At 42.6% G+C, this 8,824-nt stretch overlaps 1 protein-coding gene across 1 annotated transcript in view; it reads right to left on the reverse strand.

Annotated features, from left to right (window-relative positions):
- The window catches only part of LOC138768993 (leukocyte antigen CD37-like), a 100,254-nt gene extending 92,188 nt beyond the window's left edge, over positions 1 to 8,066 (reverse strand). The window contains exon 1 of the mRNA XM_069947126.1: positions 7,894 to 8,066. The gene's annotated coding sequence lies outside the window, so the exon portion shown is untranslated. The remainder of the gene's footprint in view (positions 1 to 7,893) is intronic.
- Between the last annotated feature and the right edge of the window lie 758 nt (positions 8,067 to 8,824).

Raw genomic sequence — 8,824 nt, forward strand, 5'->3', positions numbered from 1 at the left:
TTGTTCCACATTTGTGCCTGTCACCAGTGGGGTCCATATGCTCACTATACCCATTGTTACATTCCTTGAGGGGTGTAGTTTCCATAATGGGGTCACTTGTGGGGGGTTTCCAATGTTTTGGCAGCACGGGCACTCTGCGAACCCGACATGGCCTTCGTCCTCCATTCCAGCCTCTAAATGGCGCTCTGTCCCTTTGGTGGCTTGCCCTGTGCCCATATGGCACATTATATCCACATGTGGGGTATTTTCGTACTCAGGGGAAATTACCCTACACGTTAATTTTCTCTTTTAACCCCTTGTGGAAATGAAAAAATCAAGGCTAGACCAACATTTAGTGTAAAAAAAAATTAAATTTTTACACTAAATCATTGATCTAGTCTTTATTTTTTCATTTTTACAAGAGGTTAAAAGATAAAAAAACAAGAAATGTGTAGAACAATTTTCCCTGAGTATGGAAATACCCCACATGTGGACATAGAGCGCCATGTGGGTGCAGGGTAAGCCTCCGAAGGGAAGGAGCGCCATTTGGCTAGAATGGATGGTGAATGCCATGTCGCATTTACAAAGGCCCTGTGTTGCCAAGACATTGAAAACCCCCCAGAAGTGACCCCATTCTGGAAACTACACCCCTCAAGGAATCTAATAAGGGGTGCAGTGAGCATATGGACCCCTCAATGACTGGCACATTTGTGCTGTGAAAATGAAAAAACCAAATTTTTCACTTTCACGTCACATTGTTCCACATTTGTGCCCGTCACCAGTGGGGTCCATATGCTCTTTGCACCCCTTATTAGATTCCTTGAGGGGTGCAGTTTCCAGAATTGGGTCACTTGTGGGGGTTTACCACTGTCTTGGCAGCATAGGGTCTTTGTAAATGCGACATTGCCCTTGAAATCTATTCCAGCCAAATCCAGCATCCAAAAGCCAAATAGCGCTCCTTCCCTTCGGAGGCCCGTCTTGCGGCCGCATCGCGCTTTATGTGCACATGTGGGGTATTTCCGTACTCGGGACAAACTGCTCTACACGTTTTGTGTTTTTTTTTTCTCTTTTAAACCCTTGTGAAAATGAAAAATTCACGGCTAGGCCAATGTTTAAGTGTAAAAAATTTAATTTTTACACAACATCATTGATCTAGTTTTGACGTTTCTCATTTGCACAAGGGGTTAAAAGAGAATAAACAAAACAAAACATGGAGAGAAATTTCCCCCAGTATGGAAATAGCCCACATGTGGACTTAAGGCGCTATGTAGCCGCAAGACGGGCCTCTGAAGGGAAGGAGCGCCATTTAGCTTTTTGGGGCTGGATTTGGGTAGAATGGATTTCGAGGGCCATGTTGCATTTAAAAACTCCCTGTGCTGCCAAGGCAGTAAAAGCCCCCACAAGTGGCCCCATTATGGAAACTACACCCCTCAAGGAATGTAACAAGGGGTGTAGTGAGCATATGGACCCCACTGGTGACGGGCACAAATGTGGAACAATGTGGCGTGAAAATGAAATATTACTTTTTTTACACTATAATGTTGGTCTAGCCTTGAATTTTTCATTTTCACAAGGGGTTAAAAGAGAAAAAAACACACAAAATGCAATTTCCCCCGAGTCCGTAAATACCCCACATGTGGACATAAAGCGCCATGTGGGCGCAGGGCAAGCCTCTGAAGGGAAAGAGCGCCATTTGGATTTTGGAGGCTGGATTTGGCCAGAATGGATGATGAACACCATGTTGCATTTACAGAGCTCTCGTGCTGCCAAAACAGTGGAAACCCCCCACAAGTGACCCCATTCTGGAAACTACACCCCTCAAGGAATCTAACAAGGGGTGCAGTGAGGATATGGACCCCCTGATGACGGCCACATTTGTGCCTTGAAAGTGAAAAAAATGAAATTTTTCACTTTCACGTCACATTGTTCCACATTTGTGCCCGTCACCAGTGGGGTCCATATGCTCACTGCACCCCTTATTAGATTCCTTGAGGGGTGTAGTTTCCAGAATGGGGTCACTTGTGGGGGGGTTTCCAGTGTTTTGGCAGCACGAGGGCTCTGTAAATGCGACATGGCCCTTGAAATCCATTCCAGTGAAATTCAGCTTCCAAAGGCCAATTGGCGCTCCTTCCCTTTGGAGGCTCGTCCTGCGCCCGCTTGGCACTTTATGTCCACATGTGGAGTATTTCTGTACTCGGGAGAAACTGCGCTACATGTTTTATGCGTTTTTTTTTCCTTTTATCCCTTTGTGGAAATGAAAAATTGAAGGCTAGAACAACATTTCAGTATAAAGAAATAATTTTTATTTTTTTACGCCATATTGTTCAGAAAATCTGTGAAGCACCTGTGGGGTCCAGATGCTCACCGCACCCCTTGTTACATTCCTTGAGGGGTGTAGTTTTCTAAATGGTGTCCCTTTAGGGGTGTTTTTTAGGTTTTGGCACCCCAGAGCCTCTGCCAACCTGAAGTGGTACAGTCAAAAATGACCAAATATAACTGAGGTGTTCAAATTCACTAGGCGCTCCTTTATATCTGAGGCTTGTGGTTGCGTCAAATAGCACATTAGGGCCACATATGGGGTATTTCTATAAACTGCAGAAATGGGGCAATCAATATTGGGGTGCATTTCTCTGGTAATAGGTTTACAATTATGAAAGATATTGGATTACAAGAAAATCTCTGCACAGAAAATTTAAAAAACTTTCTGGATGTGCTTTTGCAGAGTTTTGGGGGTGTAGTTTCTGAAATGGGGTGCTTTGTGAGGCTTTCTAACACACAGTCCCCTCAAATACACTTTAAACCTGAACAGGTCCCTATAAATATCTGATTTTGAAATTTTACTGAAAATTTGGAAATTTGCAGCTTATGTTTTACGCTTTCTATTGTCTAAAAAAATGAAATATATTTTAATAAATGCCGCCAACATAAAGTAGACATGTTGCTAATGCTATTTAATATATAATTTATGTGGTATAACCATTTTCTGTATAAGCAGAAAAAATGTTAAAGTTGGAAAAATGCATTTTTTCACAATTTTTCACGTTATTTTGTTTTTTTCATAAAGATTCGTTAAAAGTATCGACTTCAATGTACAAGAAATGTGAAGTACAATATGTCACGAGAAAACAGTCTCAGAATCAGCCAGATAGGTAAAAGCATCCCGAAGTTATTAATGAATAAAGTGACACTGGTCATATTCATAAAATTTGCTCCGGTCCTTAAGGCCATTTCAGGCCCGGTCCTTAAGGGGTTAAACCCCCACTATGAACTGTCAATAGGGCATGATGGCGGTTGTAGTTCTGCAACCTGAATGTCCACAGGCTGCAAAACTACAACTCCCACCATGAACTGTTAGCAGGACATAGTGGGGGTTGTAGTTTTCTGGGGGTAATCTCACCTTTCCTGGTTCCTGCTCTTTCCTCTGGTCCTCTGTGGCTGCTGTGCCTGACTTCCTCTTCCCTCTGGTCTGGGGGGGGGGTGATGGTTGCTCTTTGCCAGGTAGGGGAGGTTTGGGGGGGCATTGGCTCTGTGACACTGCAGGGGTGGCGGGGGGTTGTCCCTGGGACACTGTGGGGGTGGGTGGGAATGGTCCTGGGTCACTGTAAGGATGGGTGGGGGTGGTCCTGGGGCACTGAGGGGGGGTCTGGCCCTGGGACGCTGGGGAGGGGGACTCTGGGGACACTATATGGGGACAGGGGCTGCTTTATGGGAAGCGGATGCTGGAGGGGGAGGGGCTGCAGGGGATGCTGGATGGGGACGCAGCAGGGGATGCTGGACAAGGGCAAATGCCACAGGGGATGCTGGATTGGGGCGAGGCCGAAGGGGACGCTGGATGGGGGTGGGGCCGTAAGGAGTGCTGGACTGGGGCAGGGGCTGCAGGGAATGCTGGACGGGGCCACAGGGAACACTGCGGCTGGGCATTGGCAGCGACCGGGAGGCCCGCTCGAGGGCCGGGTGCTGCAAGTTTCTGCTTAGGGGGCCCAGTCCATTACAGGTTTGGGCATTGAGCCCCCTGAATGCATTATATACTGTTCCCAGCACTTCCCATGCAGAATTTTAAGGTGGACATTAATTTGGATAATTAATGCATATCAACTGTACAGAGGGGGCTTCCTCATTTGTTACTTTGCTCTCCTACTTAGGGGTGTAACTATGGGGGGTGCAGAGGTAGCAGTCATATAAGGGGCCAGGTGCCTGAGTGGTTTACCATGGCACCTCTACCGTATAAAAAGACCAGTATTATAAATGGCACATAGTAGACATGGGTCCGTTACAAATTTTGCATTGATGCCCAGAAGCAGAAGCTACAAGTTATTTCACTGGTCCCACCTCTATTTTTAAATTACTTTTTTTAAAATTAAAAACAATATAAGGCTATCTACACACTACGTAAAACTACAGCGGAAGTTCTCGCCGCAGAACTACGGCCATAGTTTTGCGCTGTGGAACATAGCTTATCTTCAATAGGATCCCGGCCAGAGCATACACACATCGTATGTGCTCCGGCCGGGATCCCATGCGGCGCCGGAAAAAAATGACAGGTCAGAAAGACCTGTCAGTGCACACAGTGAAGCAAGTGGCTCTGGCCACTCGCTTCACTGTGTGCTATGGCAAGCTCTAATGCGGGCGCACGCTGATGCGCCCGCATCAGAGCTCTGCGGCCGGAAAGATCACCTGGCCGGTACTTAAGTACCGGCCAAGATGATCCGGCCAGAGACCGGCCGTTCCGTGACCAGGCCGGGGTCACGGAACGGCCGGTCTCATACGTTGTGTGAACATAGCCTTAAAATATTTCCACATTTGTCAAATCCATTTCATAGCACATTTTACAATTACCCACCCCTCCCACCCACCGGTGACAGAAAGAGAGATTAAAAAAAAAAAAACCTACTTCTATTTGGTCCCTCCTCCTTGAATGCCAGCAAGTACTCAATTAGAAATGTGGTTGCTTAGATGGGACAGCCCCTTTAAGAGAACATTGGCTCTAAGAATCTTTATAAAAAAGTTTTAACCAATGGCGCTCCTGGTAAAACACAAAAAATAGTGTGCGTACTGCTAGTACAGCTAGTGGTATCTGCCTCCACTAAAAATAGGAACAATATAAATAAAAAAGATGCCGTGCCGCGCTAAGAATCTTTAGTGTTACAGTCAAATGATAACGTGTCATATGCATCACTAATTTCCCAGTGATGCTAGATGATTGTGAAGATTTGCAGCCCACTGTGAAATCCCCCGCCCTCTTAAAGATACGTGCAAATAAAGAGAAAACATCTGCAAATTTTGGAAAATAGCCGAACTCAGAGGGCCTCATGCAATAAAACTAGTGCAGATAAAAACACTGGCTGTGGCACACAAGTTGCTAAAAGATCCACTAAAACATTGCTTTGACATGCCAGAAAGACTATAATAGGATAATCATATACATTATTTGTAAGCGTCATGTGAGCCAGTATATTTTTACTTTCATGTTTAAAGAATTATTACACTGCATTTAATATATATGTTATATTCCTCACATGCTCCTCTGTACGCAAGCTGACATGAACAATCATGAATTTCTAAGAGCTGCTGTGAAAAAAGGGCTACATATTACATTACAAGCTGTGAATTACTGCGAAGTTTGAGACAACCACACTACTATAGTATAATACATTAAATATTGCTTGCCTTTGTTATGAATGGAGTGACAGGTTACACATATGTGCTACTGCTCCATCCAATGCCAATGGAGCTGCTGGAGATAGCTGAGTACAATGTTCGGCTACCTTTAGCAGGTCCAGAAGTGAATGAATAGAACTTTGGTAAGCATGAGCAACTCACTGCTTCTTATGTAACCAAAACTTGTGGCTTTTTTGTCAACATCATGGAGGATCCCATTTGTCTGAACACCCAGGGACTTATCCTAGGGGATAAGTATTCTAACTCAGAATATCCCTTTGGCTAAGTTCACAAAACGTCAAAAAAAGAGAAAAGGCGTCGGCTTCTTCTATTTAAAAAGACGTCCGTTATTGCCGCAATGCATTGAAGTCAATGGAATGACAGACGTGAGATGTCTAATGCACACATCGTATAAAATGACAGATGTCATCTGTGCGGATGTCAAAATTATGATCAAGTAAATTATTTTCGGACATCTCTTGCAAACAGCGGGCGTTATTTTTTAATTGTTCAAACACAGTTTTTCTTTTTTGACTGTCCTTTTTTGACCTCCATTTTTACTATTGAATTCAATATTATCAGATGTTTGTTTTATCATTAAGGGCACATTACCCTGAATTCCTGAACTAATAAAAAAAACTTTCTGTTAGTTCAGCAGGGAATAATACAGCAGACATTGCTCCAAGGACAAATGTATATACTAAACTACATGCAAGTAACTTGTCTTAGATCTATGAACAATGCCACCTCAATAGTTATGGTCCCAGAAATGTCCTCTAGGGGCACAGGTGTAGGTAGACATTTACTCATTTTGTTCCCTTAGGGCCCTATTCCACAGGACGATTATAGTTCAGATTATCGTTAAATTGTTCGAATCTAAGCAATATCGTTGGGTTGAATAGCAGTTAACGATTAACAACCGAACAAGAAATCGTCGATTGTTTAATAAGACCTGGACCTATTTTTATCGTTGCTCGTTCGCAATCGTTCGCATTGAATAAGACGTCGTTCGGTCGACAAGACGACCGATGGATGATCATAAGTAACCATTATCTTTCCATGTAAATGGGTGAACGATTTCAGGTCTTTTGCAATAGCGGTCGTTTGGATCACTTATCGTTAACAATAATGCGAACGATAATCCTCCCGTGGAATAGGGCCCTTAGATATATATCTCTATCTCTCACCCCTATCACCCAGCACTAAGGACATATAGCCTCCAGACAGTCAACTGTGAATATGCTATTTTTTTTTTACAATACAAGTGTCATCTAATGAACTATAAGTGGTAAAACTTAACTTTGCCATTAAAGTAAAGCAGCAAAAAATTCAGCTGTCAGTGGAAACCTTCACAATGCGTAAAAGGCCTTCTTTTCATTTTCTTCAAAGGAAAGTGGCACATAAAATATCTGCTTAACTATATACTCCAGATAAGCTAAATCTTTCTTACTATAACACTTACGCATGTGAGAGTCTCTCATTCTAATACAAAACAGACAACATGCCTTTCATGATCATTTTCTCCAAAGGAAGTCACTCTGAGTATCTGCAAGGCAAATGTTGCCAGCACATTGTAGAAGTCATTAAGCCATGTGAATAATTCATCCATAAGCTTACACTCATGGGTCCATGTGCTCTCACATTATCATTTACTGGTTGTGTAAATGTATTTCACAAGTCAAGAGGTCTGAGGTTTCTTGATATGTGCCTTGAAGAAACCCCTGTACTGACAGTAATGACCTATCACAAAGTTACAAATTCTAATGCTGACCCTGCTAGTTCAGGCGTTTACAGCCTGAAAAGAAGCAGATGAGGACAGATGTTCAGTATTCTTTCATAGACATTAAATTGATGCAGACATACTTTACATACGAGTCTGGATCCCCTATGAATCCCATATCCCTTAAGTTACTGAAGGTTTTCAGTGAATTGGCCATGTTGGTTTTCTTTGTTAGATTTCCTAGTCTTAGAGGTGTAATTCTCCCCTCCCTAGCATTGGCAGTTATAGTTTATCTGTGGGCATCTATAAGATACACTATGACATAACAGCATAAACACTGAAATAAATTGTGTGTAGCCATTACTTCTACAAGGTTTGCTTAAGTTTACATAGGTAATACAATCAGTCTTTGTAGACCTATATCACATGAACACATTTACCATTCATTATAAAACAAACACATTGATGCTAAAGCATAAAGCAAGTCAAATCTCCAAGCTAAAAAAAAGCCCTGTGCTAAACTATTATTTACTTACCAAAGAATAATAAATGTCCCAGTAACAAAGTGCGATTGAGAAGGGATGAATTTCAGAAATGCGGTTGCCTTGGTTCTTGCTTTTCAATGTAAACGACAAACTTTAGGACTTCACCCTCTGTTGAATGATTCACAAAGCAGAACTGCCTCTCCAGAGATCACTGGCTGCCTATGGTTACTCCTACTGGGGAGGGCATATGCAGAATGTGGGAGTCAGCCTGTGTGTGTCTGTCTGGTTTTACAAGTAGTGTAGCTGCGCCGTCATATTTTCTGATGAAAACACAATGTGACTCCTACACTGGAAAAACACGACGATTATTAACTGCAGAATAAGGTGGGCCTGCTGAGACTTGCGGTTCTACACAGGGGAGGATATGAGGGATTCATTGTGCAACATGGCTATAGGTGTACAAAGAGGAATCAGTTCATTTAGCCAATAAAGATCAGTCATATCAATAATAAAAGAAAAAGAAACTGTAGTGAAAGCAAATTAAAACTTACTTTAAATACTTTTAAACTATTTAAAGCCAGCATAGTTTCTTTCTGGTTTTCCAAATAACATAACACAACATACACGTCTTGTGGTTATGTTCCATGTATAGGTGACCCACTGAATTAAGGGCCCTATTCCACCGGACGATTATCGTTCAGATTATCGTTAAATCGTTCGAATCTAAACAATAATCGTTCGGTTGAAATGCAGTTAAAGATTAACGACCGAACGAGAAATCGTTGATCGCTTTATAAGACCTGGACCTATTTTTATCGTTGCTCGTTTGCAAAACGTTCGCAAATCGTTCGCATTGAATAAGACATCGTTCGGTCGTTCACAATAGATACGAACGCAATAGTGAATAAATAGCGAAGAAAAACGATTATCGTTCCATGGAAATGAGTGAACATTTTCAGGTCTTTCGCAATAGCGGTCGTTT

This window comes from Dendropsophus ebraccatus, chromosome 12 (genome assembly GCF_027789765.1).
Source record: "Dendropsophus ebraccatus isolate aDenEbr1 chromosome 12, aDenEbr1.pat, whole genome shotgun sequence".
In the NCBI taxonomy this organism is placed as follows: Eukaryota; Metazoa; Chordata; class Amphibia; order Anura; family Hylidae; genus Dendropsophus; species Dendropsophus ebraccatus.